Consider the following 25,018-nt stretch of genomic DNA (forward strand, 5'->3'; position numbering starts at 1 on the left):
TTCCAATGATATGCCTACAAATACATCACAATGCTGCAGACACCTTGGGGAAACGACAGAAAGGGCAGGCTCATTCCTCTCGCATTCACAGCCATATAAGGAGACAATGGAAAACGGAGCCTCAAAAATCCTGCTGGTTTCCTGGTTGCCGTTTCATCTTGGTTTTGCCTGTAGCTCCCGTTCTAGGGCACCCACAGAGAATATCTTTGCAGTTCTGGAAAATTCAGAGTGTTTCCAAAGCTATCAATTATATGCATAGTCGAGCATCTTTTTGTGACAAAATATCTTGTTTAAAACGGGAACGTTTTTCATCCAAAAATGAAATTGCGCCCCTAGAGTTTCAAGAGGTTAAAACGGGCACGTCTTTTTATCCAAAAATGAAATAGCGCCCCCATAGATGTAACAGGTTAAAAAGGGATTACCATAGAAACTAATGAAAAACAGATTGACCTAAAAAAAATGTCCCTGGGTGGATTGTGCTCGGGGGTTTCGCCTGCCAAATCAGTTCTGTTATACTCATAGACATTATTCAAAGAGTTTTAGAAACTTCGGAGTGTTTTCTATCCAAATCTACTAATAATATGCCCCCTATCCCTAAGAAGTTTAACATTCAGGGCCAGACTGAATACAAGGATGCATACTAAGAGCATGCACTGAACAGCTCGCAAGTGTCTTCACTGACATTTTCAACCTCTCCCTGACCCAGTCTTTAATACCTACATGATTCAATCAGACCACCATAGTCCCTGTGTCCAAGAACGCCAAGGTAACCTGTCTAAATGATTATCACCCTGTAACACTGGCCATGGTTAACATCAACACCATTATCCCAGGCACCCTGGACGCACTCCAAGTCGCATACCACCACAACAGATCCACAGATGACGCAATCTCTATTGCACTCCACACTGCCCTTTCCCACTTGGACAAAAGGAACACCTATGTGAGAATGTTACTCATTGACTACAGCTCAGCATTCAACACCATAGTGCCCTCCAAGCTCATCACTAAACTAAGGACCCTTGCACTGAACACCTCCCTCTGCAACTGGATCCTGGACTTCCTGACGGGCCTTCCCAGGTGGTGAGGATAGGCAACAACACATACCCCACGCTGACCCTCAACACAAGGGCCGTGCGTGGGAGCCCACAACTCCAACACCATCATTAAGTTTGTGGTACGGTGGCCTGATCACCGACAACGATGAGACGACCTATAGGTAAGAGATGTGGTAGTGTGGTGCCAGTGCAACGCATGGGGATGTGTGGAACATACTCCTCAGCATTAAGTTTCCTGCTTGCGTAGGCTCATTAGCTAGCTTTTGTGGTGGCACGATTGGCTAATACGCTTGAGGGAGTACAGTCAAGTGTGTTGGTGAGGAAAAGGTCCCGAGGTCGTGCCAGGGAAGTGGTATTCGCTACTTTACTTTCTACTATTTCTATATTTTGTTTCTCTCTGCATTGTTGGGAAGGGTCCGTATGCATTTCACCATTACTCTACACCTGTTGTTTTTACGAAGCATGTGACGAATACAATTTGATTTTATTTGTGAGGGAGACTTTCATTTTAAGAAAGGGTTACAGGTTCATGCTATTTATTTTTCATGAGTAAAAATATTCAAATGCAATTTGTTTTGTTATACTTTGAAAATATATTAATGCCTTTGCTAAATTATATATATTTGTAATTTTTGAAAGCCAATACCATATAAATATGTATTAGAAGTAAATGAATTAATACAATGAAAGAGCAAAGGGCTTTGTGCTTTCTTGAAAAGGTTATCTCGTAGAAACTCTTATGCAGGAGCACTCAAAGTCAATCTTAAATCATGATTCAATCAGACCACCATAGTCCCTGTGTCACAAAAGCTAGATAATATTGTCAGCATGCTGGAGAGGTTCCAACAAACTTAATGCACCATAGTGAATGTCTGTCAGGAGCTATGCTAGGATAGTCCCAGCAGTTGTCTTATAAACGGCTATATCTCTCGAAGCTGAGGCCTTGAAACCGAGATATATTTCATTCTCAAAACAAGGTCCGGACATACTGCCAAATTGCAGATACTGATAAGTGAGGATTCATTCAATCAGTCACTTGCATGAACACAGAAATTGGGTTCTAGAAAAGCACAAACATAGAACAAAGAAATTGGTAAATAGAAAAGCACAAGTATAGCAGGTACTTACATTTTCTCTCCATTCCAGTTTATTATCTATAATCACTCTCTGCCAGGCACTAATCACATCAGACCACAGACCTGGTGATGTGAGATGTGGTCTATGACATTGTGATGTTATTCTGACGACAACTCAGCATTGCCTCTTCATGAAGGAAAGTGTTACAGTACGTGTGATAACATTTTTCAGTGGGCCGATAGAAAAAAAGTCCGAAAACCCTGCACATTGTCACTTAGTTTGTTGTGCTTCAAACAAAAAGTAGTAGATAATGAGAAAATGAGGTCCAGAATATTTCAAAAATAATTGATAATGAGAAATTAGGTCCAGCATGTTTCAAAAGTAGTAGATTTGTCACGCCCTGACCTTAGCGAGCCGTTTTATTTCTCTATTTGGTTAGGTCAGGGTGTGATGTGGGGTGGGCATTCTATGTTTCTTTGTTTCTATGTTCTGGCCGGGTATGGTTCTCAATCAGGGACAGCTGTCTATCGTTGTCTCTGATTGGGAATCATACTTATGTAGGCATTTTTCCCTTCTTTGATTGTGGGTAGTTATTTTTGTTACTGACACTAATGCCCTGTTAAGCTTCACGGTCGTTTTGTATTGTTTATTGTTTTGTTGGCGACATTATTCAAATAAAAAATAAAATGTACGCTCACCACACTGTGCTTTGGTTGACTTCCCATGACGACCGTGACAAGATTTCCAATGTTTTAAAAGTTTTTTGGTTTTACTTTTATGCATTAAAATCACACCAATACATCAAACATGATAACAATGAAATAACAATGAAAATATGTCTTACAGTTCCCCAATTAAAAAGCCTTTCAACTCTGGAACATTTCTGTTACTGTATACCACAAGCATCAAAAAAATTTATGCAATCAATACACCTTAATATACACTCCTATAACATTTTAAATGATACTTAACACTAGAAAAGCCTAGAGGGATCCCCTGCAAGCCAATGATGAGTCTTTCAGATGTCAACATTCTAAAAGTCTAATAAATACATGTGATGTATGCTATTGGTAAAATAATTATTTGTTTGTGCTTAAGAAGGTAACATTAGAATATGAAAAAAATGATATTTTTAAATGTAACAGTATGAACAAAAGCAACAGCAACAGCACTAAAACACTTCAATTCAAGAGTTAAAATCGATTAAATAAACACCATCACATAGATCATTCACTATTCATTTTGTTAAGGGCAGGTCTGAAGGAACATAATGAAAATAAGAAAATAAATGTCAAAACAATAGAATGGTATTTCTTTGCTTTTAATACATTACTGTGCTTTGAGTTTCAAGATTAAAAGAGTGATAAGCATTATTATATCACCATTAGTCATTATTTCATAAGGTAATCTCAAAGCCTGGTTGATCCCCATAGCAACTCTTAGGACATCAACAACCTCCTCTGAGTCCCACCTGAGAGACTTCATATTCCGAGAGAGAGAGAGAGAGAGAGAGAGAGAGAGAGAGAGAGAATTAAGCAGAATAAAATTAGACACATTTTTTTTCAAAGCTAGGCCTTAATTGAAAGGTTCAATATATGGTTACTGACCTTGCTCTTGAGGACAAGTCTTCTTCTTGTAGAAACAGTATGATCCCAGACAGATTGCCAGCAGAATAAAGACTTCAGCAAATTGGAAATAAACAAACACATTGAACCCAGGTCCTGTGGAAAAGAGAGACAGAATAACACGTAAATTAAGAAGGCAACAGTAAACATGTCATCCCCCACAAATTATTCCGTCTCTTAGCAAATCCACACCCTATACTCCATGTAATGCACCAAAGAAAAATCGCCACCTGCTGGAGAAGACAGATTTTGGGTCCAGTTATCCCTCTCGCTTCACCTCCTCCTCTCTAGGTGTGAATCACAAATTTAATTTCAATACTATAGCTCCCACCTTGGGCAAATTGGTATATATTTGTAAATGCTGGATCTCTATGGCAAGACGCGTTGAGGGCAAGAGCATTGAAAAATAAACATACAGTACATGTTATAAAATCATTTTATCTGCTCGTGTGCGTCAACGGCGTCTGCATAGCCAGATGTTAAAATAGAACTTGGTTCTAACCTGGTTCTATTTTAGACACTTGACACGCTGCAAGTCCCCAGTAGTGGTGCGTGGGTAAAACCACTGGGGAAGCCAAGCTGGAAAAAAGCCCTATTACAACCTTTGTGTTGTGATAATTGGTGTTTGCTCTATAACCTGTTATTTCATATGCCTTGCTACCATGATATATAAGAAGACACAGTGGCAGAATAAATTCAACAACACATTAGTTTCATCACAAACCGGACAGCAATAGCTGTCTGGTGAAGTCCACAAAGCATACAGCATGGTCAATCAAGCTAATGTTTCAGTTTAGCTCAAACGCTGATTGGCTATTATTTTATACTTTTTTTACTAAGGGGGGCCAAATACTCTCTGGCTTCCCTTGCTTTCAATACAATGGGCGGCAACACTGTCACACTCTGTTTCACCAGACAGCATCAGATAGATGGCCGACACATACAGAGACAGAGGGGCATTGTTACGCTTGCGTGGATGCTTACTCTGGTGAGATACTTTCAGCTTCTTGTGAATTTAAGGGAAATTATGAAACACAGAGAGAGTTTAATTCAGAACAGTACCATTATTTTTTTTAGTTCCTTTCAGCTGTTCCGACCCAAAAAAAGTTTAGTTCTGAACCGGTTCGAACCTAAAAACAGTAACGGTTTATATTTTTCCTCTCTGTTCCTTTATAAACCTCTGAAATAATATTTTTAAACATTTTGCTCAACATTAAATTACTTCACCAATGGATAGAGCAGCTTGCTATGAAGCGGGCAAGCCATATACATTCATTGGACAGACAAGTGTAGTGTAGAGTGTGAGATGCGACTGAAATTTTGTGGATGATGAGAGCCCTGAGAATGAAGCGTTGGGCATTTTGTTGTTATGACATGCATTATCTGAATTAGGACCTCAGAAGTATACCTTTGGAGGAGCGGCTTCTATGAAGGAACTTTGATTGTCTTTTAACTTCAGAGTTGGCTTAACTAACATTGGACTAAAGCTAGGCCTTGATCATAACTCTCAGTTCCATTAAAGTACACATAATGCCACCTAGAGTTTGAGATCTAGACCAGAGCTTGCTAAGTTAGCTAGCTAACAAGCTCGTGTGTGCAGGGTGGCACCAGAATTAAAATACAACTACATCTTACTTTTTTGTAGTTAATAAATCCAATATGAAACGTGATAACTATAGTATCCTTAACATTGAAAAAGTGAATCAATTCTTCTCTAATTAAAAATCTCTCTCCCTAACTTCTGAACGAAGCTCGTAACATCAGTAGCTAGAGTAGACTATGCTTCGGAGGGAGGGGAGGGGCAGGAAGCGTATACACAAGCACACACTGGCCAAGATATTCAACTGGCAGGCAGGCAGACACTGGAATAAGTTTCTGAGTGACAAAGTGAGGGTTTGCTGTGTTTTTTGTGGGACTGGAAAAACAATTTTCTCATGCTTTTAAAATAACAGTTCTGTTCTGGAACCATATAGATCACTTGTGTTCTCGGTTCTGGTTCTGTTCCTTTTAAAATATTGTTATTTTGTGGTTTTCGGTTCTGTTCCCTGAACCGGTTCCAACTCATGCACTCCAGTTCATCTGGTGGCGGTAATGCACCTTAAAGTTGGTTGCCAACCGCCATATACAGTACAATCCAGAGAAGAAGAAGAATGAATGACGAGAGATTAATCAAAGAAAACGAACAAAAAAATAACTACTGTAGGTTTCCCCCTTTATCTGTGGATTATTTGTCAGAGTAGAGAACACACAACTTTGTGTGTCTCAAAATGGGTCAACATTCTACAAAGACCCAGCTAAAAAAGAACCATATGGATTTCAGGTAAAATAACAACTCAATGTTCATCTGCCAATGTTTCATATTTGTTTCGACCTCTCCCAAAATTAATTTACACTGAACAAGAATGTAAATGCAACAATTTCAAAGATTTTACTGAGTTACAGTTCATATGAGGAAATCAGTCAACTGAAACAAATTCATTTGGACCGAAACTATAGATTTCACATGACTGGGAATACAGATGTGCATCTGTAGGGGCATGGATCAGAAAACCAGTCAGTATCGGGTGTGACCACCTCATGCAGCACGACACATCTCCTTCACATAGAGTTGATCAGGCTGTTGATTGTGGCCTGTGAAAGGTTGTCCCACTCCTCTTCAATGGCTGTGCTAAGTTGCTGGATATTGGCAGGAACTAGAACACGCTGTCGTACACATGAATCGAGAGCATCCCAAACATGCTTAATGGGTGACATGTCTGATAAGTATGCAGGCCATGGATGAACTGGGACATTTAGGCTTCCAAGAATTGTGTACAGATCCTTGCAACATGGGGCCGTGCATTATCATGCTGCAACGTCAGGTGATAGCGGCGGTTGAATGGCATGACAATGAACCTCGGGATCTTGTCATGGTTTCTATATGCATTCCAATTGTCATCAATAAAATGCAAATGTGCTCATTGTCCATAGCTTATGCCTGCCCTTACCATAACCCCGCCGCCATCATCGAGCACTCTGTTCACAACATTGCCATCAGCAAACTATTCGCCCATACGACGCCAAACACATGGTCTGTGGTTGTGTTGCTGGTTGGAAGTACTGCCAAATTCTCTAAAATGACATTGGAGGCAGCTTATGGTAGGGAAATTAACATTCAATTCTCTGGCAACAGCTCTGGTCAGAATGCCAATTGCACACCCTCAAAACTTAGGGCATCTGTGGCATTGTATTGTGTGACAAAGCTGCACATTTTAGAGTGGCCTTTTATTGTACCAAGCACAAGGTGCACCTGTGTAATTATCATGCCGTTTAATCAGCTTGTTGATATGCCACACCTGTCACATGTATGGATAACCTTGGCAAAGGAGAAATGCTTACTAACAGGGATGTTAACAAATTTGTTCACAACATTTGAGAGAAATACGCTTTTTGTGAAAATGGAACATTTCTGGGATATTTTAGTTCAGCTCATGAAACATGGGACTAACACTTTACATGTTGCATTCATATTTTTGTTCAGTATAGTTGGTTGAGTTCACAGTTGGTTTTGGTATTTTAACCTGCGTGTCTGGTGAGCATAGACAAAATCAATATGGGCACCATTGGAGTCAGTTTGGTCATCATGTAATGGACGGACTGAGACCGGTCCACTGTCCCCTCCCCAATTTCATCTGTGAGGGACAACTAATCAGCAGATTAATCAAATCTGTTAAAATTATTATCAGACTTACCGGTAGCACCAGCGGTTAGTTGACAGTGGCATTGGTCATTGATGTCATTCACCCACCCTGATATCTTTGTCCCGGTGGATAAGGTACAGTTTATATATATGAGCCCTGTAGGTAGGCAAAATAAACAGTCACAAACCTGTGTTGAAAAGTGGTGAATCCCATGCTGCTTCTCCTAGGTCTATTGATGATAATGATGATGATGATGATGTTGATGATGATAATAATCATGTGTAATGTTTTGATAATGTATCTGCTAAACTAAACCAAACCAGAACCATTACATATTCTATCTTAATATATAAGGGAGATGGACTTGACAGGATATGGTTATGACCATGCAGTGGCAACTTTTACATTAAAATATTGGTGGGGCACACTCAATTAACAAAACTCATATGCATTGAAACCAGTACACATTGGCTACACATTGAATATACTAATAACCAATCCCAGAATTGAGTTTAGAGTCACACACAAACGTTATAACATTTTGGTTATGATCAGTTTATGGCTACTTCCCATATCTTTAGCTCTTATTGCACGGAAGACCACGGTAGTTGAGCATACTTTTATAGAGTAAACTAGCTAGCAATCTGCCTGCAATATTGTGACACTAATTGTGTCTGTGTGCCTGTCAAAGCTCTCGGGGTGTGCGAGAACACGTGGGCGGACAGAAGAGAGAGCAGTAGGAGTAGCAGTGTTATCTGTGGTGATCCATGGTCCCATAGTTGACAGGGTACAGAAGAGGCTACGCTAATGCAAAGGAGATTGGAATGACGTGGACTACACGTCTCGAATGTTCAGAAAGTTAAGCTACGTAGCAAGAATCTTATAGACTAAAATGATTGAAATGGTACAGTACTGCTGGAGTAGGCTAGCTGGTAGTGGCTGCGATGTAGGTTAACAATATGCAACTTTTTTTTTAACTCTAAAGTTATTCCCTCGCTTCATCTATAAGTATATATATATATATATACAGTGCCTTGCGAAAGTATTCGGCCCCCTTGAACTTTGCAACCTTTTGCCACATTTCAGGCTTCAAACATAAAGATATAAAACTGTATTTTTTTTGTGAAGAATCAACAACAAGTGGGACACAATCATGAAGTGGAACGACATTTATTGGTTATTTCAAACTTTTTTAACAAATCAAAAACTGAAAAATATACTTTCGCAAGGCACTGTATACACTTGTATATATTTTTTATTTTATTTCACCTTTATTTAACCAGGTAGGCTAGTTGAGAAAAGTTCTCATTTGCAACTGCGACCTGGCCAAGATAAAGCATATCAGTGTGAACAGACAACACAGAGTTACACATGGAGTAAACAATTAACAAGTCAATAACATAGTAGAGATTTTTTTTAATATATATATATTGTGTGCAAAAGGCATGAGGAGGTAGGCAATAAATAGGCCATAGGAGTGAATAATTACAATTTAGCAGATTAACACTGGAGTGATAAATGATCAGATGAACATGTGCAGGGAGAGATACATGTGTGCAAAAGAGCAGAAAGGTAAATAAAATAAAAACAGTATGGGGGTGAGGTAGGTAAATTAGGTGGGCTATATACCGACGGACTATGTACAGCTGCAGCGATCGGTTAGCTGCTCAGACAGCAGATGTTTGAAGTTGGTGAGGGAAATAAAAGTCTCCAACTTCAGCGATTTTTGCAATTCGTTCCAGTCACAGGCAGCAGAGAACTGGAAGGAAAGGCGGCTAAATTAGGTTTTGGCTTTAGGGATGATCAGTGAGATACAACTGCTGGAGCGCATGCTACGAGTGGGTGTTGCCATTGACCAGTGAACTGAGATAATGCGGAGCTTTACAAAGCATTGACTTGTAGATGACCTGGAGCCAGTGGGTCTGGCGACGAATATGTAGCGAGGGCCCGCCGACTAGAACATACAGGTCTCAGTGGTGGGTGGTATAAGGTGCTTTAGTAACAAAACGGATGGCACTGTGATAAACTGCATCCAGGTTGCTGAGTAGAGTATTGGAAGCTAGTGGCGTGAGTGAAGGAGGCTGTTGCGAAATAGAAAGCCAACTCTAGATTTGATTTTGGATTGGAAATGTTTGATATGAGTCTGGCAGGAGAGTTTGCAGTCTAGCCAGACACCTAGGTACTTATAGATGTCCACATATTCTAGGTTGGAACCATCCAGGGTGGTGATGCTAGTCGGGCGTGCGGATGCAGGCAGCGAACGGTTGAAAAGCATGCATTTGGTTTTACTAGTGTTTAAGAGCAGTTGGAGGCCACGGAAGGAGTGTTGTATGGCATTGAAGCTCGTTTGGAGGTTAGATAGCACAGTGTCCAAGGAAGGGCCACAAGTATACAGAATGGTGTCGTCTGCGTAGAGGTGGATCAGGGAATCGCCCTCAGCAAGAGCAACATCATTGATATATACAGAGAAAAGAGTCGGCCCGAGAATTGAACCCTGTGGTATCCCCATAGAGACTGCTAGAGGACCGGACAACATGCTCTCCGATTTGACACACTGAACTCTGTCTGCAAAGTAGTTGGTGAACCAGGCAAGGCAGTTATTAGAAAAACCGAGGCTGCTGAGTCTGCCGATATGAATATGGTGATTGACAGAATCGAAATCCTTGGCCAGGTCGATGAAGACGGCTGCACAGTACTGTCTTTTATCGATGGCAGTTATGATATCGTTTAGTACCTTGAGCGTGGCTGAGGTGCACCCGTGACCGCCTCGAAAACCGGATTGCACAGCGGAGAAGGTATGGTGGAATTCGAGATGGTCAGTGATCTATTTGTTGACTTGGCTTTCGAAGACCTTAGATAGGCAGGGCAGGATGGATATAGGTCTGTAACAGTTTGGGTCCAGGGTGTCTCCCCCTTTGAAGAGGCGGATGAGCGGCAGCTCGCCAATCCTTGGGGATCTCAGATGATATGAAGGAGAGGTTGAACAGGCTGGTAATAGGGGTTGCGATGGCGGCGGACAGTTTCCGAAATAGAGGGTCCAGATTGTCAAGCCCAGCTGATTTGTATGGGTCCAGGTTTTGCAGCTCTTTCAGAACATCTGCTATCTGGATTTGGGTAAAGGAGAAGCTGGGGAGGCTTGGGCGAGTAGCTGCGGGGGGGGGGGACTGTTGGCCGAGGTTGGAGTAGCCTGGAGGAAGGCATGGCCAGCCGTTGAGAAATACTTGTTGAAGTTTTCGATTATCATGGATTTATCGGGGGTGACCATGTTACCTAGCCTCAGTGCATGAGGCAGTGATCGTGGAGATCCTGATTGAAGACAGCAGAGGTATATTTGGAGGGCAAGTTGGTCAGGATAATGTCTATTAGGGTGCCCATGTTTACAGATTTAGGGTTGTACCTGGTGGGGTCCTTGATGATTTGTGTGAGATTGAGGGCATCTAGCTTAGATTGTAGGACTGCCGGGGTGTTAAGCATATCCCAGTTTAGGTCGCCTAACAGAACAAACTCTGAAGCTAGATGGGGGGCGATCAATTCAGAGGTGGTGTCCAGGGCACAGCTAGGAGCTGAGGGGGGTCGGTAGCAGGCGGCAACAGTGAGAGACTTATTTCTGGAGAGATTCATTTTTAAAATTAGAAGTTCGAACTGTTTGGGCATAGACATGGAAAGTATGACAGAACTTTGCAGGCTATCTCTGCAGTAGATTGCAACTCCTCCCCCTTTGGCAGTTCTATCTTGACAGAAAATGTTATAGTTGGGTATGGAATTCTCAGAATTTTTGGTGGCCTTCCTAAGCCAGGATTCAGACACTGCAAGGACATCAGGGTTGGCAGAGTGTGCTAAAGCAGTGAGTAAAACAAACTTAGGGAGGAGGCTTCTGATGTTGACATGCATGAAACCAAGGCTTTTTCAATCACAGAAGTCAACAAATGAGGGTGCCTGGGGACATGCAGGGCCTGGGTTTACCAGTCCACATCGCCCGAGGAACAGAGGAGCAGTAGGATGAGGGTGCGGCTAAAGGCTATTAAAACTGGTCGCCTAGAGCGTTGGGGACAAGGAATAAAAGGAGCAGATTTATGGGCGTGGTAGAATATATTCAGGGCATAATGTGCAGACAGGGGTATGGTGGTGTGCGGGTACAGCGGAGGTAAGCCCAGGCACTGGGTGATGATAAGAGAGGTTGTATCTCTGGACATGCTGGTTATAATGGGTGAGGTCACCGCATGTGTGGGAGGTGGGACAAAGGGGGTATCAGAGGTATGAGGAGTGGAACTAGGGGATCTATTGTAAACTAAAACAATGATAACTAACCTGAACAACAGTGTACAAGGCATATTGATATTTGAGAGAGACATACAGCGAGGCATAAAGTAATCAGCTATGCAGCCAAGTGATCATAGTGTCCGAGGGGTCAGCAGTAGATGGTAGGGAAACCGCCACTACGTTAGCACGCGGGCGATACAGCGTTTAAAGTTAGTAGCCCGGGGGTGTTAGGGGGGTCTGCTCAGACGGAGGCCGGTTGAAGGCACAGCGGATGGAGTATTCGTCGGCAGACCAGACGTGGTGGTGCGGCGGGGCGCCGTGTCGACAGAGAATCCAAGCCAGATGGCGAAAGAGGTATTGTAGTATTTTGTTTGCTAGCCGGGAGATGTGTCTGGCTCACGGCTAACTGGTGCTTGCTTCGTGGCAGCGGCGTCAGCCACTATAGCCAATCGGTAGCAGCAGTGATCCGGTGCCAAGGTCCAGAGTTTACAGCAAAGATCCGGTGGAGTATTGGGCTCTAGCCGTGTATGAGTGGTGTTCGGGTGAACAGCTGAGTAGGCCGGGAGGTGGGCCTCAGGGATAGCTTCGGTACTGGGTGCCATGGAGGGTGCAAGCTAGCTGTGAATATTAGAAGTAGTGGCCCAGGGATTACGGCAGGAATCCGGCGTTGTTGTGGAGAGAAAGTCTGATACTAGTAGATTGGCGAGTCCAAGCTTAGAACAGGGCTGGTATCTGTGCAGATGGTAAAAGCCGCTAGCAGTGGCTAACAATGACTAAATAGCTTGTAGCTAATTAGCTGGTTAGCTTCTGGAGGTTCTGGAATGTGTTCTAAAGTTAAAAATAATAGTGATTCCGTATCATATTGGGTGAGGCAGGTTACCAGAAGGTATAATAAAATTAAAAATCGAAAAGAGATTGAGAAAAAAACTATTGAAATATATACAAAAAATACGAAAAATACCAAAGTACACGAGAGGACGAACAAAACACGTATTCAATGCTACGTCATCTTGGAATTGTTTATATACACATTGATCATCCTTGATGTGTTTTTACAACTTGATTGGAGTCCACCTGTGGTAAATTCAATTGTTTGGAAATTATTTGGAAAGGCACACACCTATATAAGGTTCCACAGTTCAAATCAAATCAAATTGTATTGGTCATATACATGTGTTTAGCAGATTTTATTGCGGGTTTAGCGAAATGCATGTGTTTCTAGCTCCAAAGGTGCAGTAATATCTAACAAGTAATATCTTTCAATTGCACAACAATACACACACATCTAAAATCAAGGAATGGAATTAAGAATATATACAAATTTGGACAAGAAATATCAGAGCAGCATGGACTAAGATATAGTAGAATGGAATAGAATACAGTATAAATATATGAGATTAAAATATCTAGACATTATTAAAGTGACTAGTGTTCCATTATTAAAGTGGCCAGGGACTTCAAGTGTATATATGGCAGCAGCCTCTAATGGGCTAGTGATGACTATTTAACAGTCTGATGGCCTTGAGATAGAAACTGTTTTTCAGTCCATCAGTCGCATCTTTGATGCACCTGTACTGACTTCGCCTTCTGGATGACAGCAGGGTGACAGGCAGTGGCTCGGGTGGTTATTGTCCTTCATGATCTTTTTGGCCTTTCTGTGACATCGGGTGCTGTGGGTGTCGTGGAGGGCAGGTAGTTTGCTGAGTTTATCAGGAAGTGTATAGGAGATGTTGTACCTATACACTTCCTGATAAACTCAGTCACTGTATCATTGTATTCGTCAATGTTATTCTCAGAGGCTACCCGGAACATATCCCAGTCCGCTTGATCAAAACCATCTTGTAGCGAGGATTCTGATTGGTAACACCAGCTTTGAATAGTTCTTAGCACGGGTACTTCTTGTTTGAGTTTCTGCCAATAGGAAGAGAGGAGCAAAATGTGGTCGTGATCAGATTTGACGAAGGGATTCCGGGGGAAGGCCATGTAGGCATCCTGGAAGTTGGAGTAGCAGTGTCGAGTGTTTTAGCAGCGCAATCAGTCGGAATTTGATTGTGAGGTATACTAGGTCTGGTGAACAAAAGGACTTGAGTTCCTGTGTGTTATCACAAACACACCATGAGTAATTAATCATGAAACATACACCCCTGCCCTTCTTCTCCCTGGAGAGATATGTATTCCTGTCTGAGCGATGAACTGAGAACCCAACTGGCTGTACAGACAGTATATCCCGAGAGAGACATGTTTCTGTGAAACAGAGTATGTTACAATCCCTGATGTCTCTCTGGAAGGAAATCCTCGCCTTGAGCTCGTCAACTTTATTATCCAGCGACTGAACATTAGCGAGTAATATACTCAGAAGCGGTGGGTGGTGTCTGCACCTCCTGAGTTGGACTAGAAGTACACTCCGAAAATCTCTTCTCCGCCGGCAGTGTTTTGGATGAACCTCTGGAATCAGTTCAATTACCCTGTGTGGTATGAACAAAGGATCAAATTCGGGAAAGGCGAATTCCTGGTCGTAATGCTGGTAATGCTGGTGAGTTACTGCCACTCTCATCTTCAAAAGTTTTTCCCGGCTGTATTTAATAACATGAAACAAATTCTGGCCTAATAATATAAAAAATAGCACATAAAAAACAAAATACTGCAAAGTTGCCTCGGGGCTAATAGCACGGCTGCCCTATCTATTGGTGCCATTTTCAGTGGTGTTCAGTGGTTGACAGTGCATGTCAGAGCAAATACCAAGCCAGGAGGTCGAAGGAATTGTCCGTAGAACTCTGAGACAGGATTGTGTCGGATTTATATCTGCAGCATTGAAGGGTCCCCAAGAACACAGTGTACTCCATCATTCTTATTAACTGGAAGAAGTTTGTAACCACCAAGACTCTTCCTAGAGCTGGCTGCCTGGCCAAACTGAGCAATTAGGGGAGAAGGACCTTGCTCAGGGAGGTGACCTAGAAGCTGATGGTCACTCTGCAGAGCTCCGGAGTTCATCTGTGGAGATGGTAGAATCTTCCCGAAGGACTACCTTCTCTGCAGCACTCCACCAATCAGGCCTTTATGGTAGAGTGGCCAGACGGAGGCCACTCCTTAGTTTGCCAAAAGGCACCTAAATGACTCTCAGACCATGAGAAACAATATTCTCTGCTGATGAAACCAAGATTGAACTCTTTGGCCTGAATGCCAAGCGTCACATCTGGAGGAAACCTGGCACCAATGCTATGGTGAAGCATAGCGGAGGCAGCATCATGCTTTATGTGTGTTTTTCAGCAGCAGGGACTGGGAGACTCTGAAAGACTCTGAGAAAGAATCTGAGAAAAATGAACAGAGCTAAGTACAGAGAGATGCTTGATGAAAACCTTCTCCAGAGTGCTCAAGACCTCAGACTGGAGCGAAGGTTCACCTTCCAACAGGACAATGAACCTAGGTACAGAGCCAAGACAAAGAAGAGAGACTGCATATTCTTTCAAACAACACTTTATTATAAGATTTGAAAAAATGGAGAATCAACTATCCACTGAACAGTGCATAGTTGAAAGCTCAACGAACAGAGCCGGTTCATTGCTGTTATAAAGAAAATACATACAACCCATTTTCGGGACAAGTCTCTGAATGTCCTTGAGTGGCCCGGCCAGAGGCCAGACTTGAACCCAATCGAACATCTCTGGAGAGATCTGAAAATAGCTGTGCAGTGACGCTCCCCATCCAACCTGACAGAGCTTGAGAGGATCTGCAGAGAAGAATGTGAGAAACTCCACAAATACAGGTGTGCCAAGCTTGTAGCGTCATACCCAAGAACACTTGAAGCTGTAATCGCTGAGTACTGAGTACTGAGTAAAGGGTCTGAACACTAATGTAAATGTGATATTTCAGTGTTTTATTTTTAATACATTTAATTTTCTTAAAACCTGTTTTTGCTTTGTCATTATGCGGCATTGTGTGTAGATTGATGAGGAAAAATAATAATTAAATCCATTTTATAATAAGGCTGTAACATAACAAAATGTGGAAAAAGTCAAGGGGTCTGAATACTTTCCAAACGCACTGTGTGTGTGTGTGTGTGTGTGTGTGTGTGTGTGTGTGTGTGTGTGTGTGTGTGTGTGTGTGTGTGTGTGTGTGTGTGTGTGTGTGTGTGTGTGTGTGTGTGTGCGTGCGTGCGTGCGTGCGTGCGTGCGTGTGTGTGTGTGTGTGTGTGCATGCGTGCGTGCGTGCGCGTTGGGATGTATAGGCATTATGGCCAGAATATTTAGTATATCTGTAGAATACGTAAGATAGAATAGTACATATACAGTAGTAGTTTAATGGATGGCCGTGTGGTCCTCCCACTACTTGGGAAACCATACAGTCTATTAGGCTATTGATTAAATAAATGATGATGAACTTCACATAGTGGTAAAAGTGGACAGTGACATGATTAAATGCTTAGCTGCCATTTGACAAATAAAAACATACTAGCTCTTATCCAGATACACGCACCGTATGTGCCAGCTGTTGGCTAGAGTGCCAAGACCAGAATAGGCACATTTGCTATTTAACGCAACAGTTTTTGTGACGAAACTATTGGTGAGTTTAAAATGCAATGGAAACAGATTGAAATTTAGATTTTTATTCGGTACATGAAAACTTAAGCAAAAAGTAAATTGTGTGTGCACTATGTCATCAAGCACTGATTTTTATCCGCAACAAGTCAGTTTTGTGGAAACACCACTGGTGGAAAAATGTCACACATTTTAGAATATTCACGTGAAAATCTGTCAACACTTGGATTGAAATCTAGCTAACGACACTTATTCAGAAAATATTTGTTATAAAATTGGACTGTAGACAAGCTTTTGTCATTATTTCAGAGGCTCAATTAAAAACAATGTCTATCAAAACACTATAAAGCAGGGGGTTGATGAAAAAAAATACTCAGTATGTACTCCACCTAACTCTAATAGTGTAACAACTGGAAAACAAATGTGTCAGCATTTCAGGTCCATCACTGCAGAAAGTAAATTTGACATCAATGTATGTAAACCTTGACACCATTGTGTTGGAGTGGTATATATTGTGCAGAATCTTTAGGTGCACCTATTGTATCTTATAGAAATGCAACACGTAAAGGGACAAAGCCAAGCCTTTCACCATTGAAGGTCTGATAGTTGTTTAATTACAAAAGGATTTCCCTGTTTCCTTGTTCTTTTGCTATAAAAAGTATTATTTCATGTGTTTATTTGTACACTTGGGACTTTGATATGAATACCATTAATACATAGACTGGGTTCTATTCTAAGTATACCTTGAAAATTGGACTGTTCATTAGCTGGGAGATACCTGAGGGAATAGCACTAACCACAGAACAATATTCTTTGTGTGTAACTAGGGCAGGCTTTGACTCTGAACACTAGAACCCCATAGGCCAATGGCCACTAACATCATCGGGGTGGCAGGGTAGCCTAGTGGTTAGAGCATTGGACTAGTAACCGGAAGGTTGCAAGTTCAAACCCCCAAGCTAACAAGGTACAAATCTGTCGTTCTGCCCCTGAACAGGCAGTTCACCCACTGTTCCTAAGCCATCATTCAAAATAAGAATTTGTTCTTAACTGACTTGCCTAGTTATTTAAAGGTAAATTTAAAAAATCAGCCTCCCCAAAAAGCTGCAAAACAAAAGCTAAGCTCATTTGTCATAATTTTTAAATCACAAACAGAAAAGTATTTATAGCCTTTTCCCAACACTTGTTCCTACCTACAGCCGAGACAATATGCTGTAGGACAGGTGCTAATGTGTCTCTCTCTTCACTGAATTAACGACGAATGGGCAATAATTGTGCACCTTACTTCACAATTGTACTTAAATTAGGCCTAACTGAATGATAAGGAGGGTGAAGAGGTTGATTTAATTTCGAACAACAATAGTGTAATGATGAGCTTGTGCTGTATCTATTTATCAGTGTCAAGAGAATGGTTGCCTTATGATGACAAGCCCCACACAGTCTGCCACGTCAGCAATTTCCTCATTCATAGAAAAAGCTCAACTTGAACTGTCGATCTCTCAACTGCATGATGCAAAATCAGACAATATTGACATTTGGAATACAACTCTTGACAGCTTAAAATCACTACTGTGACACTGTATGTACTCAAGGTCCTGTGGAGGGGAGTAGGTGGAAGGATGCGTGTGTATTTGTGGAATGTCTGTTGGTTTGTGTCTTTTTGTCCTGTCATGTTAAAAATTTGACCGCATACCTTTTTACTTTGTTAAAATAACCTGTTTTGGGACTGTTTTATTTACTGTAGCTCTATTACTAATCAAACATATTTTAAGGGAACCAAAAAATGCTACATGTTGCAGGAGGCCTTTCGAATAATGCTAAACATATCATTGACTCTGTCCACATTGATGAGCGGGACACAAACGATGCCTGCACATCGAAGCTACATCTAAACCATACCGAAACTAATTTCACATATAATACGAGTTATAGGTTCAATTGACAATAATCTGATGAGTGACAAAATTAGGCCTATCAGTTGTCAAATTGTACATGAAGAGATTGGCACATCTTGTAATTGACAGATGCAGGGATATGCAGGGAAAATATTTTGATTGCTATATTGCATCTGAAAGAGTATATTGAGCAGTTTCTATGACACTAACCAATATTTCTTTGTGCAATTAATCATTGACAATTGTTTATCCACGGGTGATTTTGTTTAGGAATACAGCAAATCATTTCACCAGTTATTATTATTATCCTCTTTTTCATTTCTTTGTCAAAGTAACCTGTAACTGGACTTTATTACTATAACTATTACTAATCCAATCTACAAATAAAGTTGGTCAAATGGACTACAATTATGTTTTAATGTAAAGGAAACTAAAACAGGCTATATGCCGATGTATTTTCTAGGACTTTGTAGAATTGTTCAAAACAGATCCTTGACTCTGGCTAAACAAATAACTATTGTTGTTATTTTTTTATTGATATATTCCCATGAATGTCTATTCATGTAACCTCTTGGAACTACCCATCCCAGGATCTGGGAGAATTGTCATCAACTCCACTAATTAGCATAGCGCAACGGTCAAAAAATATTACTAGAAAATATTCATATTCATGAAATCACAAGTGTAATATAGTGAAACACAGCTTAGCCTTTTGCTAATCACCCTGTCATCTCAGATTTTGAAATGATGCTTTACAGCCAAAGCAAGACAAGCGTTTGTGTAAGTTTATCGATAGCCTAGCATAGCATTGTGTCCAGCTGGCAGCAGGAAGCTTGGTCACAAAAATCAGAAAAGCAATCAAATTAACCGTTTACCTTTGATGATCTTCGGATGTTTTCACTGACGAGACTCCCAGTTAGACAGCAAATGTTCCTTTTGTTCCATAAAGATTACTTTTATACCCAAAATACCTTTGTTTGTTGGTCACGTTATGTTGAGAAATCCACCAGAAATAGCGGTCACGACAACGCCGAAAAAAAATCCAAATTATATCCATAATATCGACAGAAACAAGGCAAACGTTTTTTATAATCAAACCTCAAGGTGTTTTTCAAATATCTATTCAATAATATATCAACCTGGACAATTGGCTTTTCAGTAGGAGCGAGAGGAAAAATGACTACCTCTGTCTTTTAATAAGCAAGAATCACTCTGAGAGCCCTCAGCTGGCTCATTCTTCAACATAAAGGCGTGAAACTACGTCAAAATGCTGTAGACTCATTAGGGAATACGTAGAAAAAGGAATATGGTTGATATCCCTTTCAATGGCCAATAGGGGTGCATAGGAACACAACGGTTTCAAAATAAGAGGCACTTCCTGATTGGATTTTCCTCAGGGTTTCGCCTGCAATATCAGTTCTGTTATACAAACAGACAATATTTTGACAGTTTTGGAAACTTTAGAGTGTTTTCTATCCTAAGCTGTCAATTATCTGCACATTCTAGCATCTGGTCCTGAGATATAGGCAGTTTACTTTGGGAACGTTATTTTTCCAAAAATAAAAATAGTGCCCCCTAGTTTCAAGAGGTTTCCTTTACAATATATTTATCAAGTATTTATTTATCAAGCATTGTTGATATGCATCTGAAGCATAGGCTAAAGTAGATTCCCCCAACGTTCTCTAGGGGGTGCTGATAGGCTGAAAGGCCAGGTGGTTCCAGTGTGAATTACTTCATAACTTAACATTTGGCCACCACTATTAAACATGTCACCTACAAAGATTCTGTTTTTCTCTGTCCAATTTTGCATAAAAATAATTTTGTTTTAATAGTGATATTACCATTATTTCACAGGATAGCTTTAAGTGGTGAAAAGTCATGCACAAAACATAATGTCCATGCCATAAGGGCTTGCTGATAGAAAAATATAGACAGTATGTTGTAATTACAAGACAACAAGAATTGTAAACTCACAATTTTCTTAAAAATGTTATGAGGAATAAAAAAGTACAAAGTCTCTGGAGATGTTATGCCTTTTTTTTCAACCACTTAATCTTAAAGGCATTATTCATATCCTCAAAATCCAGTAACTGAAAACCTCCTTCTACCCTAGTCACAGAGAACACTTTCTTTTAAGGTGGTGATGTTTGTTTTTCCATACAACATTGGTAAATGAGTTATTCATCTCCTTACATGTGGATTCATGTACAAAAATAAATAGAACTGGATTAACAGACCCAGATATACCCTCAGCCTTCATAAATAGAACCCTTACAAAAATGGATGTTTTGCTGGCTAGCTCTCCCCGCTGTTGCTGCAATGAAGTAGGGTCCCCATGAGTAACAGCACCCTGAGCCAATCATGCTCTCTGTCTGCCCCTCCACCACAGAAAGCACAGAGTGAGGCTGAAACAGCTGCATTTTGGAGCTGCCTGACTCAATACAAATTTACCAAAAACAATACAAAGGGAAAGCAACCACTTATGCTTCATATGAACACATTGTTTAAATAAAATTCAATTGTTTGCTAACAGATATGATGTATTGCTGTGACATGAAACAATAGAATCGCTTGCAAATCACCTGCACTTGCTGTATATCCGCTGTGACCATGGGGACTTCAACATTGTTTGTTTAAATGGATCAAAAGTAGAGGACTTTCAGGACCATGCACTGTCTTGTTGCACTGCAGTTAATCAGGAGATGAAGGCGTTGTCATGGTATAGCTGACCCCGATCATTTCCGATTCATTTAGGATTTTAGAGAAATATGACGAAGTTGACCAAAACTCTGGACACATTTTTTTAAGGAATCACAGTTTTGAGAGAAATATTATTTCAAGTCAGAAAGGGCAATTGCAGGAAACTACATGAGCTCCTTTAACAGTTATTATACATTTTCGCAAGTTTTTAGAATTTTAAACACTTTTTGGGGGAGTTTGAAATTGTGGACCTTTGCTCGAGACAAGGGCATTTCCTGGCACAGAGCCCAACATGGAAATGAATAATATTGCAAATATTTTACCTTTAAATTTCCCTAAATGTATTTTTTTGGCTCAAATAATGAAAACGATTAAAAAAGAAAAGTTTCCCTGCCAGACAAGGATTGCCCCAACTTTTAAGTATCCCTATACAGTCATGTAGCTATATTTTTTAAAGAGGGTTAGCTATTTACCTTCAATGAACAGGTGTAGTCTTCTGGTGGCCAATGAACTTCCATTAGAATGAAATGTTTCTAATAGGTATTCATCAGAATCCGTCCTTTCTGTGTTAGTCATCCTAAATGTCTTGTTGTTCATGAAGAACTCTGATCTAGCTTTAATGGAGTCAGCGATGATCATTTTGTTTCTTCTCATTCGGAGTATCTCTGTAGTTACACCAGTGGGATCTTTTTTAAATGTGAGTTCAGATACTGTGGTATCAGTCAGCTGGAGATAGACAGTTCCTCCCAGAGCTCCATAACACTGACATCCATCCTCTCTAGCATCACAGGAGGAGGTCAACATGCCTGAGGACAAAGTTGAACATTGTGTCACAATTCTGACACAACTGGTATAAGTGGATACAGTGAAAATATGTTACTGTCATCTATGACTGAACTGGAGTGTTTTTTTGTAATTTAATTGTCTGACACTGAGTTGCCAGTAACTTCAAAGATGACTTATACAATGAGTGGGATACAGCAGAAAACAGTATCGAAAGGAACAATCAGATGGAGCCGTCTCAGGTTTGGCAGGAATATACATATCTTTTATCAATATATTTTCCAGACACCAATTATGCTGTTGCAATGATAAGGACACACAAGCAATCAACAGTTATACTCAGATATGGTTGGAATGAAAAACCTCTCCATAACTCTCTACTTCCCTCCTGTCGCCATATAGCCATAGTCTTCACAGTCTGAAAATAGTAGGCTCTTGCATAATGAGCTGACACAAATAAAGACATAACTTACCATGAGACACTCCTGCAATCATCACCAACAATCCAAAAACAGCCTCCATGTCTCTCTCTTCACTCCCTAATTCAATTAACTGACTTCAAATGAGCCCCAAAAAGATGTCTCCTTTACTTTTGTCCACAAGTCTGGCTATGCAAGTCAAACTGAGAAAAATCTGCAACTGAAACCTCTCTTGATGTGTTGTCTTCCTCGTTCTAGAATTAACAGTTCTTATCCAGCAGTTCTTACATTAGCTAGCCCCCCTTTCTCTGACAAAAGGGTGCGGAAACACAAGGTTGTTATTTAAATCCAGAGGAAATATTATCATATTCAAATACGCAATAGGGGAGACTCAATCTGTTAGTGTATCTACATAACTAGGACATTTTGCTTGAATCCATAAATAATGATTTTTTTATTAACAATAAATATTGTAAATAAATAAATGTTTGCCTCCTCTCTTTCTTGATTATTGACCTCAAGATCATTCCCTGTGTATCTAATCACATATCAGTTTTACAGTGGAACATTCCCCGTGTATCTAATCACATATCAGTTTTACAATGGAACATTCCCCAAGTATCTAATCACATATCAGTTTTACAGTGGAACATTCCCCAAGTATCTAATCATATATCAGTTTTACAGTGGAACATTCCCCATGTCTCTAATCACATATCAGTTTTACAGTGGAACATATATCAGTTTTACAGTGGAACATTCCCCATGTATCTAATCACATATCAGTTTTACAGTGGAACATTCCCCATGTATCTAATCACATATCAGTTTTACAGTGGAACATATATCAGTTTTACAGTGGAACATTCCCCATGCATCTAATCATATATTCAGTTTTACAATGGAACATTCCCCATGTATCGAATCATATATTCAGTTTTACAGTGGAACATTCCCCATGTATCTAATCATATATCAGTTTTACAGTGGAACATTCCCCATGTATCTAATCATAATCACAGTGGATTCCCCATCTCTAATCACATATCAGTTTTACAGTGGAACATTCCCCATGTCTCTAATCACATAATCAACATATATCAGTTTTACAGTGGAACATTCCCCATGTATCTAATCATATATCAGTTTTACAGTGGAACATTCCCCATGTATCTAATCATATATTCAGTTTTACAGTGGAACATTCCCCATGTATCTAATCATATATTCAGTTTTACAGTGGAACATTCCCCATGTATCTAATCATATATTCAGTTTTACAGTGGAACATTCCCCATGTATCTAATCATATATCAGTTTTACAGTGGAACATTCCCCATGTGTCTAATCATATATCAGTTTTACAGTGGAACATTCCCCATGTATCTAATCATATATCGGTTTTACAGTGGAACATTCCCCATGTATCTAATCACATATCAGTTTTACAATGGAACATTCCCCATGCATCTAATCACATATCAGTTTTACAGTGGAACATTCCCCATGTATCTAATCATATATCAGTTTTACAGTGGAACATTCCCATGTGTCTAATCATATATCAGGTTTACAGTGGAACATTCCCCATGTATCTAATCATATATCAGTTTTACAGTGGAACATTCCCCATGTATCTAATCATATATCAGTTTTACAGTGGAACATTCCCATGTATCTAATCATATATCAGTTTTACAGTGGAACATTCCCCATGTATCTAATCATATATCAGTTTTACAATGGAACATTCCCCATGTATCTAATCATATATCAGTTTTACAATGGAACATTCCCCATGTATCTAATCATATATCAGTTTTACAGTGGAACATTCCCCATGTATCTAATCATATATCAGTTTTACAGTGGAACATACAGTATATCGTTTTTACAGTGGAACATTCCCCATGTATCTAATCATATATCAGTTTTACAGTGGAACATTCCCCATGTATCTAATCATATAGCAGTTTTACAGTGGAACATTCCCCATGCATCTAATCACATATCAGTTTTACCGTGGAACATTTCCCATGTATCTAATCATATATCAGTTTACAGTGGAACATATATCAGTATATTCCCCATGTTTTCATACAGTGGAACATTCCCCATGTATCTAATCATATATCAGTTTTACAGTGGAACATTCCGCATGTATCTAATCATATATCAGTTTTACAATGGAACATTCCCCATGTATCTAATCTTCTATTCTTCCTTCGGAAAGTATTCAGACCCTGTGACACCTTTGGCCGTGATTACAGCCGAGAGTCTTCTTGGGTATGATGCTACAAGCTTGGCACACCTGTATTTGGGCAGTTTCTCCCCAATCTTCGCTGCAGATCCTCCCAAACACGGTCAGGTTGGATGGGGAGCATTGCTGCACAGCTATATTCAGGTCTCTCCAGACGTGTTTGATCAGGTTCATGTCCGGGCTCCAGCTGAGCCACTCAAGGACATTCAGAGACTTGACCCAAAGCCACTCCTGCGCTGTATTGGCTGTTTGCGCAGGGTTGTTGTCCTGTTGGAAGGTGAACCTTCGCCCCAGTCCTGATCCAGAACTCTTTTAAAACATGTTTCTGATGTACATTGTATCTTTTAGTTGTGTGTGACGAAGTGAATATCACACCATGTAGTATGGGGCAGCACACACATTTAAAGTTCAAAGCAACAATGACATAGTTGTTAGGTTGAAAAACATCTTCTTATAAAAACATATTACATTCATATTTGTTAGCAAGTTAAAATGCAGTCATTCATCTGTTATCCTGATGAAAGGTTTTGTTCATTCTGATGCCTCAACGAGCATCTACCTGTTTTATATTGTAAGGATTGTGCTAGATGTATTGACTCAATGGTTGCTGCAGAGTCCATACATCTTATTGCCAGGGTTACAAATTCAAGCACTGTGAATGATGTGATTCAAATCCTCTCTCCAGAACATAATTGAGTAAGTGAGCCCACTTGCAACAACACTTTGGTA

At 40.3% G+C, this 25,018-nt stretch overlaps 1 long non-coding RNA gene across 2 annotated transcripts; it reads right to left on the minus strand.

The window, feature by feature from the left end:
- Nucleotides 1-2,885: 2,885 nt before the first annotated feature.
- On the minus strand, nucleotides 2,886-22,304 carry LOC135545747 (uncharacterized). Of its 2 annotated transcripts, XR_010456505.1 has the most exons (5): nucleotides 22,084-22,304; nucleotides 21,301-21,633; nucleotides 7,501-7,596; nucleotides 3,743-3,856; nucleotides 2,886-3,614 (listed from the first exon to the last, which is right to left on the minus strand). It is a non-coding gene; the product is annotated as an uncharacterized LOC135545747 (long non-coding RNA). The 2 variants fall into 2 exon arrangements; XR_010456506.1 differs by lacking the exon at nucleotides 7,501-7,596.
- Nucleotides 22,305-25,018: the final 2,714 nt, after the last annotated feature.

This window comes from Oncorhynchus masou, chromosome 9 (assembly GCF_036934945.1).
Source record: "Oncorhynchus masou masou isolate Uvic2021 chromosome 9, UVic_Omas_1.1, whole genome shotgun sequence".
NCBI classification, from domain to species: Eukaryota; Metazoa; Chordata; class Actinopteri; order Salmoniformes; family Salmonidae; genus Oncorhynchus; species Oncorhynchus masou.